The 19613-nt window shown below is 40.1% G+C and overlaps 1 protein-coding gene across 1 annotated transcript in view; it reads right to left on the bottom strand.

Moving 5' to 3' along the window:
* PLXNA2 (plexin A2) overlaps positions 1 to 19613 on the bottom strand; it is a 483155-nt gene that overhangs the window by 35992 nt on the left and 427550 nt on the right. The gene's annotated exons all lie outside the window — the stretch shown is intronic.

Genomic DNA, 19613 nt, shown 5'->3' with positions numbered 1-19613 from the left:
TCAGAATTTCTCCTTTTTAATAAAACAACCAAGAAAGAAAACAGCCATAGGTAATACATTAACTAACAGAAAGCCATCTGATGCCTTCTCCATCTCAGAAACAAACAGTTCATATAAGCATAAATATAATCCACACACTCTAATCTGACAGCAAAGACAAACATAAGAATTGATTCCTTTTATTATCTCTAGCCACGTATGCATCAGGCCACAAACACTAGTGTTAGAATTCTTAAACCTGTTCCATTTCTCCCCTGAATATTTTTGATTCCAAGTAATCTCATTTTCCCATTATTAAGATGATCAATATTCCCTTCAGCTGGCCAATGGGGAAAATGTCACCCCTTCCTTTCCTCTCCATAAGTTATTTTTGTGGCAGGAAAAGGAAGTTTCAAAAGACTTGAATAGCTAATGTACAGGGAGTTCAATGGCAAAGCTGTGTGATTGTGGAGAACATCAGATGGTGGAAGGAATGAGAGAACTTGACACCTGGCAGAAAAAGTGAAATCCCATGAGGTGAGGCCAGGCAGGAATCCTTACCAGTGACAAACCGCTCATCCTGCAGCTCCAGAGGAGATACTGCAAAGCTCTGCAGAATTTCCTCTGAAACAGGAGCTGAGCCAAGAGTTAATGGGCTCAGCCTCCCAAGCCTGCAACATCACATGAACAGAGGAGAGTAGATTGGCACAGCTTCCATCTACAGAAAGTTATTTATTCAGCAATGGCTTAACGTAGCCTTCCTCAACATGATCCCCAGATGAATTTGGACTTCACCTCCCATAATTCCCAGCCACTGGCTATGCTGGCTGAGTTCTGGAAGTGAAAGTCCAATCCAATGTACCTAAAGGCACAAGTTTGATAAATCATCATCATCATCATCATCATCATCATCATCATCCAGAAGAATTCCAGGGAAAGAATAATTTTGCTATTCAAACACCAAATCCAAACTTGAAAAGGTGTATGGACAAAGGTTGGATCTCTATTGAAATAGATAAGGAAGCCAATGTATACTGTAGGTGATCCATGTAGGTTCCAGTGCACTTGAATATTCACAGATCTCTGTGACACTTTATTTTAAAGCAACAAAGGCTTGTTATGATCAGAAATCCTGACTAAATAAGCAGGCCAATAAATGTATGTCACAATTCTTGTAAACTTCTGGCTCCTCTTTCACGGAGAGATTACGTATAATGCAAGTTTTATATAACATCTTGAAAGTGGTTGGAATAACTCAATGTTTGCAAGTGGACTTATTGAGAATTAAGAATGGCTAAGAGTAAGTCAGGCGATTAGCCCATCATATTGTTAAACAGAGTAGAATTTACTCTGAAGTAAAATGTGTAGAATTTATGCTTATGCAAATCTGTTGAAAGAAGTGCTTTACAAAACATGGGTACAGAAATGAAGCACCTCTCTTTGAATTGTTGAAGCAGATGCATCTCCTTCCTGCCTTGTGCAGCTGTCTGGAAAAAAAGATGCATGTGTGTGCAGACAGCTGACAGTAGCTTCCAAAACAGCTGCACAAACCTGGAAAATGGCCCATCTGCATTGATAATTTGAAGTCCTTTGTTCATGATATAGAGAAGATTTGTACAAATGCTAATAAAATTGTTCTGCATATTCTGCTGAAGCCAGTGGAGCACATTCGTGATAACAAACTTGAGCACGAGTACTTTCACTGGGATAATTTGTTTGTTCCATTCCATCTTTAAGTCACTGAGGAAAGCATTGCAGATTTAATTACACCTAACTTTAGCTGACATGAGACAATGTACTCTGTGACACCTGCTATGGGAGCAACAGTATATGTTTGACATCCTCATGCCAAAATTTAGAAATAGAAAAATTGCAGGACTAGAATTATTAGCCTTGGAACCTCTTATATCTATATATTGCCTTTGATATAATGTAACTCTAGGTACTATACAGAATTAGAAGAAATCTGAACAAATGATTTGAATAGAATAAAGTATAACTAAGTATAGTTATCATGAGCTGTCAGTCTGATGATTGTGTTAAGAAAGATGCCCTTTTTTCAAGATCTAGCCCTGAAATAAGAAGCACCCAGTATACATTCGTTTATCAGTGTCAATTAGTGCCTACTTTTCAGGGATCTAGTCCTGAATTCTAATCTTAGTCAGCTGTCAAATTCTCTTACAGAGCAGCTTTTAGCAAAGGTTAGTCTTGACACCTCATGAGGGTTGCTTTAATGCTAAAATGCCTCTGTGAACTCCCTGAAGGAAGCATGAGAAAATATATAATAATAGTAATTATTAGCACATGTCTATTTCCTGCTCTCAGTATTTTGGAAAATGTGGTTGCCATGTGGTCCAGAGCAGAAAGAAAAAAGAGAAAAAAAACTATAAAAAGGAAGTTAATGCTATAGTCTAAAGTGCTTAGAAGGTCCCACCTTTGATTTTTTTTATCAATGGGATAGCAAAGCTAATCTCAGTGTTTTTGTCCCTTACTCTGCCCCACCCATCTCACACTGGCAGCAAAAGATCAATGCAAATTGCCCACAAACTGAATGTAACAATGCCCAGATGACAGCCAATCAGCAGCCCCTCTAGAGGGGATCTTTGGTGGAGCTGTAACTCCTTACACTTGATGGAAATTATACCCTGTGGTTCAGTAAATCACTGGAATTTGTGGCTGGTGACAATCAGGGACAACAGAGTGACAATAGCTGGGGAAATTGCAGCTTTTTTCAAGAGCCACACCCAGGACTAGTTCCCCACACTGCACCCAAGATTATCTCTAATTTAAATATAAAGGCTCTTAATGTTGATTTGTAATGCCTGCTCAGATTCTTCTGTAAAAGGGGTTATAGCTTCAGTTCTAGGAAACAGACAATTTTTAAATGAAATATCAGAGAAAAAAACAGAGCTCTGGTATAGGATATGTCAGGGTGCTGATATGCTATATATCTGTACCAATTAAAAGCGTACTTCAAATTAATTCCTAATAGTCACTATAGCCTTTTTATCGTTACTTTCCTAGATTTTCTTCCATTGCATACTTGTCCCTAATCATATCCATCTGTCCTCACCACCACATGGCATTTCTCAGCATCATTCATCCTCCCATTATTTTGAACTGATATGTGAGGATGTATGGTTTGGAATGACAATAAACCATACCGTAATTCAGTAAGAACCCTTTTTAGCAGATTAAATGGTCGTCAGACCTGCAGAAAACAATTTTCCCTCTATGAATATACAGCCATTTACACCAATCAGCATTACATTATTCATGTAGTTTCATGTAAATTCTTGCTACTTGATGAATGAATATCTAGTTCTAGTCAAATTTGTACAGAAAAAGGAGAAGCCACAGCTTATTGGAAGAACAAATTATTTGTACTCTACTATATTTAACCAGAAGAAGGTGTTTGTACTCTAAGACTGCCCTCCAAGAAAAAAATTATAACCCTCTTTTACTGCATTCTCAGTGAATTTGTGGGAAGACAAGAGGAACCAGTGACAAAACATGCCTGGCAATGTCATTAAGCAAATGTCACCACTTGCATACTTGTATCAGATGTCAGGTATGCAAGGATGGGACTTACATAATGACACCACTCCATGCAAATCACTACTGAGCTTGGTTGTGGTTACCACTGTCTAAGACAACCTTCATTTTAAAAGAAAATTCTTTTGGGGAACAAGACAAACTATTTTTACACAAATATTGTATATTATTGTTGTATATTATTGCCACATAGATAATTGAACAAATAGAGACTATGGGACAAATTGAACACTCTTTTTTGGAACATCAAAATTAATATTCTGGGTCCAGGAAAGCCATCATATTATAGTAAGCAACATTTAAATAAAATCTAGACACACTGTACCCCATCCCACACCCCAAAAAAGCCCACCCTCAACCCAAGTAAATTTTGAAGCCCAAAAACTGAATCCCACAGTAGGAGCGGAATGTTCCAATTATTTGGAAAAGGACAACAAAGGTGGGAACATGAGTTAGCTGATCACAAATCTCTGTTGGGATGAGGTTTATTACCACTGATGTGATTCTAACCACTGCTAATGTCTTATTTATAAATAACCATTTCTATGCATCAATTTGTGTTAATCAGTCTTGGAGGTTGAATCCACAATTGGCTCTAGAAGTCACTGGGATTTTGCAATATATTGACTGGTTTAAGAAAGAAAACTGTTGTGGCTCAATAAAAATGGTGAAACAGGACTTGGAAACAAGACTGGAACTAGGAACTTGCTACATGCATTTCAGGTATTTTGTTTGTCAATAACAAGTATGGTAATAAAGCTCTTATGACCTCTATGTGTACTGCACATATACTAGGATACCCATGTAATAATGGCAAGTTTTTAAGTCTTGGACAGATATTTAAGAAAGCTACCAAATTCTACATTAACTTAAACTATAATAGGAGAAATGATCCATTTAAAGTAACTGAATTTCCAAGAGAGAAAATCACTATGTATCAGAGTAATTTTTTCCAAGGATTCTTCTAGTTTATTCAGTATTGTAACTCTGTAAGTTTATAGGACAGTATCTTATTTATGTATCCTGTTTGTCCCTTAATACAGGAACATCATGGACACGGACAGTATACTCACATTACCAGCAAATTATAGTCACAAAACAAATGCTACAGCTTTTGCAAAGCTAGCTATTTTTGTCATTTTGATCTGTCACTTCAAAGATAGATACATGCAAATAACATTTAGTGTGCTATGAAGCAGAAACATCTTTAATAAATGGCTATTATTTAAAATGTACTAGCTGCTTTGCTTGTCATCCAAGTCAGAAACAGGAAAACTAATACATGGATTAAGGCATCTGTCCCCTTACAATTCCCACTCAGCTTGGGAACTTGGTTAGAAATTCTGGTAGTTGCTGAAAGAGCATCGTGTTGAGGAAAGCTGTCTTAGAAGTGAAATATTATTAATACACTGTCATGAAATACCATGACAGTAAATAGTACAGATTTACTGTAATCAGAAGTTAAAGTGACCAGTCCATATAGATCAATTATGAATATCACTCCTCCTCACCCACCTTACTGGATAGTGGTCTCGGGGGGATATCTGGGGTGCCCCGACCCCCTTGGTTGATGTGTTGCGGGCTGGAGGAGCCAGACGGAGTCCCATGGAGCTTTCCAGAGTGGCGGAGTGGCAGAGCAGCGGAGGCACAGCACGGCAGCCGAGCGGCACAGGCGTCTGTGGCGAGGCCGGGAAGAATGGCACAGCAGACCCAGCATGGAGCCCCCTGGAGAGCAGCCCCACAGTCCCAGACAGATCCCCTCAGAACAGTGGAGGCACAGCGTGGCAACCAAGCAGTATGGCGGACCTTCAAGGTGGCCCAGTAGATCCAGTGGGTTGACTACAGGTCTCCCATGAGCCCCCAGACCACCAGAATAAGGAGACAAGCACCATGGCAGATGGGACCTTGAAGTGAAGACCTGAGTGGGCCAGTGAGTCCCTTGGAGTGAGGAGCTGAGTGCCCTGATGGGGTCCCTCCAGTGTGATGAGTGGGATACTCCCTCCCTGGTGTGACAGATGGGGAGGGAACCCGAGAGTAGATGAGTTGTGTATGTGGGGATTCTCCCTCCTTGAGTGAGAGTCAGGGAGGAAAAGAAGTGGGTGGGGTGCCCCCTGCCAGCTAGTGGGAGAGGTCAGTGAAGGGGGCACAATAGATGTGGGGGTGATGGTTGGGTTTCTGCAGTGCTGAGAACAGGAGCTGAAGTGCTGGGGAACTTGCCACCACCCTGTGATTGCTCAGGGAAGATGCCCCTGGTGTTTGGTACTGGTAGCATATTCCAGCCTTCTGTACTCAGACCCAGGCCCTGGACAGCAGACCCATGGAGGCCCTGGCTTTCAGCTGTTGCTCTTGAATGCCAGGTCAGTTAACAACAAGGACCCCCTCCCATATGTGATTTGATCACTGAGGAGGGGGCAGACCTGGTGTGTATTACTGAGACCTAAAGGGGGGGTAGCCCTCTCAGGAATGTGCCCAGCTGGGTTCATGGTATGGCATCAGCTGAGATCCAAGGGCGAGGAGGAGGGGTGGCTGTTGTCATCTGGGAATCTCTGATGGCCTTCAGGGGCACTGTTCTGCAAGTGGCAGGTTGTGAGACCCTATTCTTGAAATTGGGTTCCCAAGAGCAGTTGGGATTGTTGCTATTGTACCAGCTTCCCTGCTGCATAGCAACCTCCTTGCCTGAGCTGCTGGATTGGTAACGTTTTTGGATGATCTCTGGCAGGAGTGGGATGGGGGCAGTGCATCCATCCTTGCTCTTCTTGACCTCTCAGTGGCTTTCAATACCATCAACCATGGTATCCTTTTGGGGCGGCTTAGGGAGTTGGGGGTGGGTGGTGCAGTTTTGCGCTGGTTCACCTCCTTCCTCCAGGGCTGGTCCCAATCGGTGTTGATAGGGAGGGAGAGATCCAGCCCGCGACCCCTCCTTTGTGGGGTGCCGCAGAGTTCGGTGCTCTTTCCACTCCTTTTTAACATCTACATGAAACTGCTGGGTGAGATGATCCGTTGTCATGGGATGAGGTATCATCAATATGCTGATGATACCCAATTATACATCTCCATCCTGAGTGACTTAAGTGATGCTATGACCACCTTCTCTCAGTGCCTGCGGGCTGTGGGCGTCTGGATTGGGAACAACAGGCTTCAGCTGAACCCTGGTAATATGGAGTGGCTGTGGGTGGGAGGTTCCTCGGTATCCAGAAATTTACCATCTTTGGTTCTGGATGGGGTTGCACTGCCCCACATAGATCTGGTGTGGAATGTGAGGGTTCTCCTGGACTCAAGACTCCTGCTTGAAGAGCAGGTGGCAGCCATGGCCAGGGGAGCCTTTGCCCAACTTCGTGTTGTGTACCAGCTATGCCCCTTCCTGTATCTGGAGGCCCTCCGGTCAGTTACTCATGTCCTAGTCATCTCCTGCATAGGCTATTGCAATGCGGTCCACATGGGGCTACCCTTGAAGAGCATCTGGAGGCTACAACTGGTTCAGAATGCAGCTGCGTGAGCAATTTTAGGAGCCCCAAGGATGGCATATATAACACCTTTGCTGCACGAGCTGCATTGGTTGCCAGTTTGCTTCTGGGCCCAATTCAAGGTGTTGGTTATCACCTTTAAAACCCTACATGGCATGGTTCCAGGTTACCTGAGGGACCACCTCACCTCCACTGCATCGACCCATCCCACCCAGTCAGGCAGAGAAGGCATGCTACAGGCTCCGCCCTGTGGAACATGTTACCCCCAGAGGTGAGGCAGGCGCCCACTCTCCTGGCATTCCAAAAGGGAGTGAAAACTTGGCTTTGCCACCTCACTTGGGGTGGGAGGGGGAATAGCCAATCATGGGGGTGGTTGGTGCCATGATGTGGTTCTGAGGAATTTATATTTTATATAAATTTTAAATATTTTTCTATATTTTATATTTATATTTTTATGATGTATTTGTTTTTATGTTTTTAATCTTGTTATTTTAACTAAATTGTAAACTGCCCAGAGTTGCTTGCAAAATGGGCGGTGTAGAAATATGAGAAATCAATAAATAAACATAACAGCATCTGTTTCATTTCTGCTCTTTGACATACCACTTTCATCCTCCTGAAAATTTCAAAAATTGTTTTTGCAGCATTCTGTCACTTAACTTTCATCCTGAATCAGTCCATCATTTTAATTTTAAATTCCATTAACTCTGCTGGAAGCTCCTTGTTTAGCCATTTTAACCCAGTTTCAAAATTATTTATTTCTATCAAAGTTGCTCTGCATTTTCTCTCCCTCTTTTAACTGTAAGTATTCCTTGCTCTTTTTGACTGCATTCTTTGTCCTCTCTTCGTATATTATATAAAATCATTTTCATTTTGCACTCATAATGTTCACTAATATGATTATTTTCCTTCACGCATGGCCTCTTTCACTTCATTATTCCACCAGGTATCCTTTTTCATATTTCCCATTACAGTAACATTGTACAAGTTGATAGCAATCTGTTAGTGTTCTTTTTCTTTGCTCCAAGTTGCTTCCACAACCTCTTGCCATTTGTTATTTTAGCAGATTAATCTATCTTTACTTGTTTTCAATATAGGAGTTATACTTTCTCTTCCTGCAGTTATTCTTCTTTCACATTTGTTTCTTTCTTCTTTTTCCTACCATATTCATTTTTCCTAAGGTTCATTCCACCAGATAATGGTCTGTCATATCCTGCTAGCCTTTGCTATTTTCTTAAACTTTCAGCATTAACTATTAGATCAACAATGCTGCTTTAGTCATTCCTTTACCACATGTACATATAAATAGACATTCTTAAACTACATATTTTACAAACAAAACTTTTTCTAAGCCGGTGCTCAGCAAACTGCCATTCTCATTCATTCCTGGATTTCTAAAAGGGGCAAACACTTTTTTTTGTACCCACTCTCATCTTGTTCTCACCTGCCCTTCTTTATCATCTAGCAGAATATTTTTCCACCCTCTGGATTGCATTCATTCAGCTTTAGTTTTTCCTAGATTATATCCCTGATTCTTCCATTGCCATCATCCATTGGAGTATTATACGAGATTATCATCAGCCTAAGAATTCTACTTTTGTATGTACGTACAACCTAGATGACACTAATTTATACTTTCTAACATACATTTCAGCCCTTTCATTTCATTCTTCGCTTCACTTTGTATTTATCAACTCTAAGCCACAAGGTCAGACAACTTTCATTCCAATCTATTACATCCTTCCCTTTTATCTTCAGCAGATGAGCCCATAGAAATGGACCTCCGCTGCCCATCATGGCCTTGGTCAGGTGAAGCTTTCACATAAAGCACTTTTTAGTAAGATAGAAAAGGTTACCAGCCTTAGGGCTCATCTACACAGTTATATTGCCATGCTTTCTTCCTGTCCTGGAATTAGGACAAAAATCAGGTCAGCATAAATTGCACTGCTCTTAAACACATATCCAGAATGGGGACATGCTACACTGTTCTCTGTGTGGCTTCTCTGCACAGCAGTGTGAGGGCTGTGATTGGTGGTTTTCTTGAGTTGAAATGTGAATGTCACCAACCATGAGAAAAGCTGCTGCCAATCGCTATACAGAATAGCGCATTGGCGGTGTTTCTAAGGTTTGGGTGCGCCATCCAATCAAATTTTGTTCTTTTTTGTTTTTTTAATTCCCCTAAAGGACTCTTGATCTATTGACTTAATAATCACTAGAAGGCAGCAGAGAGTTTGTCTCTCTTAACTGCACTGTGGTAGGCACCTGGATTTATACAGCAGATGCTGTATATGCATTCTTGGAGCTGGAGATATGTGTGAGATGTGTTCAGCCATGGAATGCTCTCAGGTATGTCCACATAATTTTTCTGAAATGATTACTGACCTGTGGACCAGTCAATCTATCAACCGTTGGATGGCAACAAAGAATGAGTGTTTTTGCCTCTCTTGGCTACCATCTACTAGTTACCCAGATTTGGACAGCTGGGAAGGGAATTTCCCACTGGCCACAGAAGCACAAAGGCAAATACTTTCAATTACTTTTGAAGACATTTTTTTGATCCAGGAATGGACAAATCAATTCCAGAGCTTTGCACTCTCATTTGATGCACCAACCAACCTGTGATGAAGAGGAGGAGGAGGAGGGGTTTCAGACTCCCTTGCTGTCAAAACAGCACTGCAGAACAGGAAACAAGCTCAGGGAACAAAAAGAAGGGGGTGGCCCCCAGGACATCTACTGGGCTAATTGTAGCTGAGCAGTTGAGCAGCTAGCCAACTGATCACATCACCTCAAGCTGTCACGGACTGTTTAGATGCTAAGTCTTCTTCCATTTTCCCCAGGAGAACATTACTCTTCTGCCAAAACAACTTGGACTGGCTTCAGCATATCTCAGCAGCAGGCTGCCTATGAGATGGAGACTCCACTGTGAAGACATGTCCTTGGCCAATGGTAAGTGGGACATCTTCACACCATTGTAGGGAGGCTGTGTGTATGAATCATACTCAATTCACAGGCCGCATTTCCTTGCTAATACTAAGGATAGGACTGATCACTTTACGCACAGTTTGGTCAGTATTCCTGAAGTGCAATTGAAGCCCACTTTTATTTCAAGTACGCTTATGCTATTCTATACACACTAGGATTTGTCCTACAGACTTTCAGGGGCATGCAATGCACTGACAGATACTGACACACTTGGAGAATATCAATACCAATACCAATAATAATATTTATTTGTTATTATCAATATAAAATATGACAGCAATTTGTGCTTATTTTCAAGCTCAGAATTGATAACTATCTGTCTCCAGAATACCACCCACTTATATTGAGCTCATTGGCAGCACATAATTTTTCTCTGATTAATTATTTCAGCAACCTGTCCCATGAACTGTCTCTTAATCCTTCCCTGTCATGTCCTGGTGGGACCTCTGCTATTCTCTCCTATACTAAACAGGCCTTTCTGATCTATCACTGTAGATTTTTTGGAGCACTATATTGACCCTCCACATAAGTATCTCTATTAGTTCATAGACTCTGAAAAGAGTGCTATAGATCTTCCTCTGAAAAATATTAAGTGAAGTACCAAAGACTCAAGCAACAGGAGACCACTCCCACATTCATAGACAATCCTTTTCATACTGACCACATAAAAAGGCCAAGGACACTCCACAGATGAGCTGGCTTCCTCCCCCAGCCAACCCCCAGAAGCCTGATGCCAGAAACAGAAACTCTTTGGCTGCACAGGGAACTAGTACTAAGACAAACAAAAAGGTAGGGCATCCCTGAAAAATCAGTGCATATTTTAGTAATTTTTCCTGGTTTTGTCAGAGACTCTGAACCACTGCCTGCCCCTTGTTCTAAAAATATGCAGTGCAGTTTAATTTAAAACCAACTCCTGCCCCACCCAGAGCTTAGAGTAATGAAAGATGGGATGGATGGAGTGAAGAGAGTGCTAGCTGGAAAATACTTCCATCTGAGATCTCAAAAATAAAATAATCTTTCTCTTTGTGGTTGTTCATTATTAACTTAGAAAACAATGTTCCACATCATAATATTTTGCATATTTTTAAAAGAAAACTCTAAGAGTCAGCCAATCCACAGCACTGAAATAGTTCTTTATTTGTAGCTTTCTAACTGAAATGTTTTATCTTCATGGAATAAAGCAAGCTTTTAGGTTGTTTTGCTCTTTCCTACGCTTTTCTCCTTGTATCATAGCCTTGTCTTATGATTAAGTGCTCCTGTTCATTAACTCTTCTGAGCTTGCTGCTGTGGTTTTATCATACCATATGCTTGCCCCTTTCCACCTCAGCAGCATGTAATCCATTAAAGTTAATATTACAGCAGGAAAAATGGGAAGGTCAGTGTATCGTTGAAGGCACTACATTGTTCAGAAAAAGCACAGGTTTGTGAAATGCAACAAGCTGCAGACTGATGTCCAGGAGAGCATGCCTGAATGAGAGATGTATCTTTGCAAACAAGATACATCTCCCACCCCCACCTCAAAGAATTATTAAATCTGCTGATTTCAGTTCTCATCTACCCTAATCATGGAATCTGTCTGTATTCTATCATAGACCAATCCCTACAGATATATTTAGAATACCTTTCTTTTTGAAAATTACATTCTACAAATTCTTGCATAACTGACCAAAATTCAGTGCAAAAGTTACATGCAGTCTATTTTGTGACAACGAAGAACTGAAATTCTTGATAGTTTCTATCTACTTCTGTATTCCGATCTAGGCTTCATATCATTTCCTCAATATTCTTAAGTAACAACACTTTTCTTTAGATTGCATGTAAAAATCAATTCAGCCATATTGGACAATGTCTGCCCAGTCTCCAGACTTCCCTTTTTGTTGGGAATTGCTGAGTGGATGGTGGGAAAATAGAAAAGAAGCTAGAGGAAATGGATTATCTGGATCCATTTTAGTCAGAATTCAGGCCTGGACCTTGGATGGAAAGAGCATTGGTTGCTATAGTAGATGATCTTTGTTGGGACCTAGATGGTGGGAGTGTGCCTCTCTTGGATCTATTGGACCTCTCAGTGGAATTTAATACTATTGGCCCTGGTTATCATTCTGGACTACCTGAGAGGGATGTGGCTTGGATGTACCAATTTACTGTGGTTCTGCTCCTAATTGATTGGGCAGTTCCAGTAGAAAGTCACTGGGAAAAACTGACTGACCCAGGGCCTGGTCCTCTCCCATATGATTCAACTTCTGAAACTGCTGGAAGAGGTTATATGTTGGTTCAGGGTGAGGTATCAACAGTACGTTGCTGATATTCAACTGTACGTTGACACCCTGGGTTGAGCTGGAAAGATACAGTTGAGTATAACAACATACTGATTATACCTCATCCTGAACCTGGGATGGTACAGACGTTTTTAAAAGAAATAAAGAAATAATTGGAATGTGCTATTACTAGCTTAAATACTGAATATTCTTTGAAGGAAAGAAGAAGATTCCTTACCAAATCCCAGCTCTTTCTGAAAATGAATGAACTTTGTTATAATTATACACCAAAAGACAAAAGACCATCATAGTAAAACATTGTATAAGCTTTAACAGTTACAGTCACAGCAGAGTCTGCATACGGTATAACAACACTTAGCAATGTTTAGAGACACAGAATTGTTTTTATTGTCTAAAAAGTAATTTAAATAAAGTAAGTCAAAATGCCTGGGAATTTAGAGAAATGCAGGGAAATCAACTGCAAATAAGAATCTCTATAGAACTGGCAAAATAACAAAACACGAGCTTTGGCATCATTGTTCAGCAAAGGGGATTTCCCTTCCAAACCTGCTGTGGGAAGAGTGTTAAAATGAGCCAAGGATAAAACTTCTGAATTACAAAAGAGTGATTTTTTCTGAATAACTGGACAGTTCGTATTTTATAAACTGGTTGTAAATAACTACATCATAAGGACATAATCCAGTTGACTGATATGTCTAAAATCCCTTGTCCCAAAATTAAGTTGGCTTGCTCTAAACTCACTGGAAAAGATATCCCAAGAAAAACCATAGAAATGTAATATCCTGGAAATCACTTTTTTTTCAGGTGGAGTTGAAATAATCTACTATGGTTAAAGATACTATGTAATAATTTCAGCCAAAAGATAATAATTCAAAGGCCAGATTCAACTCTAGTGATTCCTGCTTCACACTGAAGCACCACATTTGGGACACAGTGAGGGACCTGGAAAATATTTCTCACAAATTTGGGTTGAACTTTCTCTAATATTGCTGTCTCAATGTATGACCCTTATTGAGCAGTGTACAATTACTGAGTGTGAGCCTTAGCTGTAAATAACAGCAGCTGGAATGAACAATGCACCTTAAATAAAATAGATAGTTTGTATAGCTGAGGCTAATCTATAGCTGGGATACATAGTCCTGATGGGGATTTCAGGTTCCAGAGGCTTGGAAAACTACACCATAGTATTTGTTTTTGAAACTGTATGAATTGAATTCCATCATTGCAATAGCTTGATTTAACTTCTGGCAAGCAAAGTTTTTGTTTTCCATGTGGGATTTAGCCTGATCACAGTTTTGTTTTTTTACTTTTAAGTCTAGAACAGACCAGTGTATCTTCTTTCAAGATTTTTTTTAAAAATTTGAATTTGCATAACAGAAAGGGAATCAATTTTCAGAAATTTCTCTGTGAAATTTAAGGAGTTGCACCTGACTTCCTCTTCCTGAATCTATTTACAAGTCAAAGTAAATGGCTGCAAAAAAGAAAACAGGCTAGCAGAGAAGTTTAAATATGGACACAGTCCAAGTGTCCAGAAAGTAATTTCTTGCCTAATGTTTTTATAGGCTGGTGCTTTAGAATAATATACTCATAGCAGCTGGACAAATAGCTGTTTATAGAATCATGTGTGCCTTATGAAACTACACATATTTATATACCCTGAAAAATTATCTCATTTTGGCTTAGAGTGTTACATAAACCCAATCAATTACGGTTTTATTAAGTTAAACATATCTAAAGAATACATAAACATATCTAAAGAACCCAGTTAATGATGTCAAGCCCCCAGTAAGTTTAATATTATGTAGGTGGAAATGAAAATAGCAGCTTATGGCTTTCCATGCCAACAGCTCTTTTGTTTCTTAATTCTTTTTAAGGTATGTTAAAATTAAGTAAAAATACTTCTGATTTATATTTCCTTGTTAAAGGTCTAAGCTGATATTTACAGCAGTATAATTATGGCATAGCCAAATCTCTGGGAAGTCTAGAGCAGGAGTTTATCTATATTAGGCAACAAATCAGTTCTGATGGAAACTACTCATTCTGCCCTGGTTCCTACTTCGGCTCCTCCAACTTGTCTGGCCTCCTTGCCACTCATCCTGGATCTTGCTAATGATGACTGCAGCAATAGGAGGGCACACAATAGGCACCATTGCCATAGAAGTGGCTGTTGACAAGGGCACAGTTAGCAGGGGTGTGAAGATGAACAATTTGGGCATGCTGCTGGAGAATGTGAACTCTTTTCTCCATCTGAGCTTATTGGGCATTTGTGTTTTTGGAAGAAGAGGAAATATTTAACAATTGATTCAGAAGTACTGAACTAAACTGGGTAACACTCTTATAAATATAAATAAATAACAGTGTGGTCTAAAGCTTATATAAAATGCCAGTTATTTAGTACTACTCACTCACTAGTACCTTAGTAGTCAGTTTTCAGAGAACTTACCTGACAGGAATCCTTTCACTCCCCCTGTTGTGAATATAGCTTCCATGTGAAAGTGTAGGCTGCAGACTCACAATCCGCATGCCTACAAGTGAAAGATGCCTCTTTTCTGTGTACACAGACTCAAAATTTTGGGGCAGAATTTTCTTCATTTGTAATATGTTCTAAACACTGCATTTTAGATTTTCTTCTTACCTAATTTGTATGCTGTTGTATGATCGGGGCAGCTCCTTTCCCCTCTGCATGTCTGTATTTTAATACTTACAAGAGGGCTCAGGGAGTTACATTTTATCACTTCTTTTTCTTTTTAATAAAGTTTTGACTTTGATTATCTCCTGTGAGACTGATTTCTTTACTAAGGGCAGAAGGAAGGGCTGAGTCCTCTACTCATCACACCTATAAACTACACACCCAGGAGGTTGCTCTACATTAATTATTTCAACATTTGCATTTTGACTTTTTAATCACCAGAAAGGCAACACAGTGTGTGAGAACCCTACCTCTCACACTGTTTGGCGAGGTCCAGGAAGCGGGCCTTCTCTGCAGTAGCTCCCGCCCTGTGGATCATGCTGCCCCCGGAGGTGAGATTGGCCCCATCACTCCTGGCCTTCTGGAGGAGCCTGAAGACTTGGCTCTGCTGCCTCACTTGGGGCGGAGAGGGGAGTAGCTCCACATGGGGATGGCTGGTATCTTAGACCACTCTTCCCACATACAGTCTGTATTGGATTCTTCTGCCACTTGGACTTTATTCTTATTCTTATTTTTACTCTTATTTTTATATTTATTTATTAAGAGTAATGATATATTTATATATCGTATTTATATTGTATGTTCATTGTTTTAATTGATTATATTGTAAACCGCCCAGGGTCCCCCGATGGGAGGAGATGGGCAGGGACAAATCAATTAATTAAATAAATAAATAATGTGGTTAGGGGATAGACTCTAGGTGAAGCACCAACTAAAACAGGGGTAGAAATAGGATCAGAGGGATCTGATCCAGAGGGCTTCTTGCAGAGGAGTTTGGGATCTTTAGCCTTTCACTCTGTGGACCTCAGCACTGTTAAATACTGTCTTCAAGGAAAAGGAAATAAAATAACTTGCTGTGATAAGGCAAGGCAAGGCAGTTCTTCAAATGGGTCGTTTCACAGGACCACCTGTGATCTGTAACCTCTAGTGATGAGGGAATATATATTGTAAAAATGTAAATGGATGCATTTAAAAGTCTGAGAAGCTTATCTGACATTGTGCAGTTGCCATGTTGGCAAGCCTACATTTCAAATCTTCAAGAGTCTAAATTGTGCATGGAGCATGACAAAAATCTAGCATTTGAAAACATTATCACTTTGAATGGTTGTCACTCTGACAGCATGTTAGTAAACTGATGGGAACAGGGAAAGAAGAAATAATAGTACACACTACAGCAATGGAAACTCCAGGAGCAAGATGCTAAATCTCTATGAGAGTTGGAGAGAAAAGCTTGAATGCTGCTGCCACTTACTGATCTGGGTTAACAGCATGGAAAAGGAAAGATAAAGTATAGGAGGTTGAGTCACAACAAGAATTCTCTCCAATGGGCTGGATGCCATCTTATGTTCCAAGACTGTGGTGGCAGTGCTGGGGACTCTATGGCATTGAAGGGGAGAGCCAAGGCCGTTCAGCCAAGGCCCTAGTCACAGAATGGTGGAGTGGCCAGGGCTTTGGACCTTATCACTCCTATGTGGCTTCTCCCTGTGTAGAAATCTTGGGGTGCACCTTGGTTTTCCAAAGAGCTCTGAGAAATGAACAACCAGAAGAGACTCCTGGAGCACCATTGGAGGAAGACTCAAAGTGAGCCTGACAGGACACAGGTAAGCGATTACCTCATGGCAATAACACCAATATTGTTTCACCCTTATTGCATCCACTGTTTAGGGTGACCCAGTCCCTATTGGGTAGGGAGGGCCCCTTGGAACATCTCCTGGGCCACTGTGAGGATTATTCAGGCTCTCTGGTGGATAAGGTTGCTCAGACTTGTTCCAACTTAGATTCTGACTGGGCAGGGTAGGCCAGGCTGAGGTGCCTGGGGCACAGTATGATAGTATGATCTGGGATGTCTTCGAGCTGATGACTTCTGAGGAATTGGACAGGGTTCTCTGTGCTGTTAGCCTGCCACCTGTTTCCTAGATGTATGTCCCTCCTGGGTTGTAAAAATGGCCAAAGAAGTAACTCTGATCCATGCTGCTCACCCATAATTCAACTATTACTAATATCCACATGAAATTTTAAAGGCCACACACACTCCTGCTATATCAGGGATTCTCAGTATTTTAGGCCAGTGATACATTTGGAATTTTGAGACCATTTAATGGTATTTACCAAGGTCTTTATCAGATGGCCAAATGATTAGATTGCTCCTCCTCATCCTATTTAGCCTTCCCCCACAAGATGCTCTTTAGTATCTCAGTTTACTTATGTCTTTTTTTCTGGACAGATAGGTGCACTTCCATACAAAGTCCTAGCTTGCAGCTACCCATCATTTTTGGTTTATAATCATGTATCTGGGCTCCAAAGATTTAGTGGCATTCTTAAAATTAAATTTGATGACTTTGCAGCCTTAATTAAATTTTCTCTTTAATTAAAAGGATCTAGAAAAATTAGGCCAGGTGGATCAAGAAGACACAACCAGAAGAGGGGTTATAAGACACACTGGTCCCTGGGAACATCATGCTGGGGACTAGGAGCCATAGAATACAATAATTTTCCCCAGATCATACTGACCAATGTGTACATATATGCTAGGTTAAGGTCATCTGTGGTATCTCAGGAGATAAGCAGCACTTGTGTTATACTCTACAAGGAGGAATGAGTATTATGTATGTTCGCTGCCTTGAGTTATTTATAAAAATAATAAGGGTGGGATACAAATTAAATACATACATACATACATACAGTTCTAAGAGCCCAGCTTTCCAGACTCAAACTATGTCACAACAAAGGATGTCAGGGATTTTTGAAGACCTCCTTTATTCAGCAAAACATCTATATCCAGCTTAATTTTCCCTCTTCCAGCTCAAAGATACTTTTACAGCTCACAACTGGATACATTCAAGATGCTGGATTTGGCAATAAGTGGTCAAATAAAACATGTCATGTACACTTCAAAAAAACACAAAAGAATATAAAAGCAGCCCTACAGCTTGCCTCTGTAGACCTGTTGTTTCTTGCTTCTTTGCTCCATTTCATGAGGAATCAGTCTACAAAGTGGCCAAGTTGGCTTTGATGTGGTGTACTGGATTATAAAGAAATTCTGGTACTGTTGGAATATTATTGGAAAATGTTGAAATCATCACCATCATCATCATCTTCACCATCACCATCACCTCCATGGATACCACCTTGTTGTGGGGGAGGGGCTTATTTTTGTTTCAGCTCTATCTAGTGGCTGGATCCTATCATGTTTTAGTTAATACTGGATTTTTATTGGAAATACATTGTGAGCTGTCCAGAGTCAGTTGAAGTTGGGTGATGCCTAAACTGAAATAAATAAAAATAACCCATGAATTAGGGTATTGAAAATGAGGTACAGGGAATCTGAGATTTTCACAGTCTCTTTCCCTTCTCATCAGCATTTATATTAAGAGAAGAGGGAAAGACTTCCCTCTTACACAAAGTAGCTTTATCCTCTTATGTGCAGAGAAAGAGATTTAAATATGCAAGCCCAAGCCCCACCATGGTTTGTTCCTAAGCATAGGCGGTCTAAATCAACTAAAAGCTATAACTGGACAGATTAGAGTAGAAGATCACTAGGAGTCTTCAAAGTTATCACCTTCCTGTCTTCTCTACCTTTTCTGTCTTATTCAGTGTTACAAGATTTCTCATTAGATACTTTTAGATGCTTTCTGTAATGCTTTTAAGGTGATGAACCAGCCATGTAGTGACATTTTCATACAATTTGGGATAGTGAAGTACTTTTCTGAACATAGTCAACTTAGTTTATTTTTGCAGGAATTTCCACAAAAAGTTCATGAGTCACTGCTTTGGAATTCATTCATTCATTCATTCATTCATTCATTCATTCATTCATTCATTCATTCATTCAATTTGTATGGCTGCCCATCTCAAAAAGTAGCTTTTAGAAAACAATTTTACCAAAGCTGTATTTCTTAGAAAGTTCTTCTCCTCTTTTACCCATAAATTAAATAAAAATAAGGTATGAGCTGAGAAAGAAGGGGTGGGGGGAATTTATGACCAATCTCTGAGATATGACTAGCAGGGACAGAAGCACTGTCAGATACATAGATTCCAATCTAGAATTGATTAAGCAACAATTCTGTCTTCCTTTCCAAGTCATTTGTACTTAGACCTGCAGATTCAAAGTGTCTATCTCCCTCCTTTTTGATTCTTCCAAATTTCTACATCTAACATTAGTTCTCCTCTGAAAATCCCCTCTCTTTTTATATTATTGAGGGCCATAAGATTATAAGACTGCAGTTAAAATACCTTTACTTTATCTTACCTTGTAAATAACTATCTGTTTTGGGTGAGCAACATTGTGCAAAGTGCAGAAAAGGGTTAGGGTTAGGGTTATGGTTATGGTTAGAAATCGTAGGCAAAAGAAATTAAAGGCATGCAATAAGAGAAAAGGAAATAAGCTATATTTGGTTTAACCCAATACTATTTACTATATGTTTTCATATCTTTCTATTCTTATAAACCATCCATGTTTGGACCATGCCCATATACTCCTTGTATGTTACCTTTTGTTTCTTGCACTTCTGCCCTTTTTGAGGATTGCACTGACGCCATCCAACCATGATGGACCCTTTCCTCTTAACTCATTTATTCTTCCTTTATTTATTTTGTGATTTCTCATTCATTCTCTTAATATGACCAGATCACCTCAATTTACTGGTCACTCAGTTTTTCATTCAATCT

This window comes from Candoia aspera, chromosome 3, assembly GCF_035149785.1.
Source record: "Candoia aspera isolate rCanAsp1 chromosome 3, rCanAsp1.hap2, whole genome shotgun sequence".
Taxonomy (NCBI): Eukaryota; Metazoa; Chordata; class Lepidosauria; order Squamata; family Boidae; genus Candoia; species Candoia aspera.
This window is presented reverse-complemented; position numbering and strand designations above follow the sequence as displayed.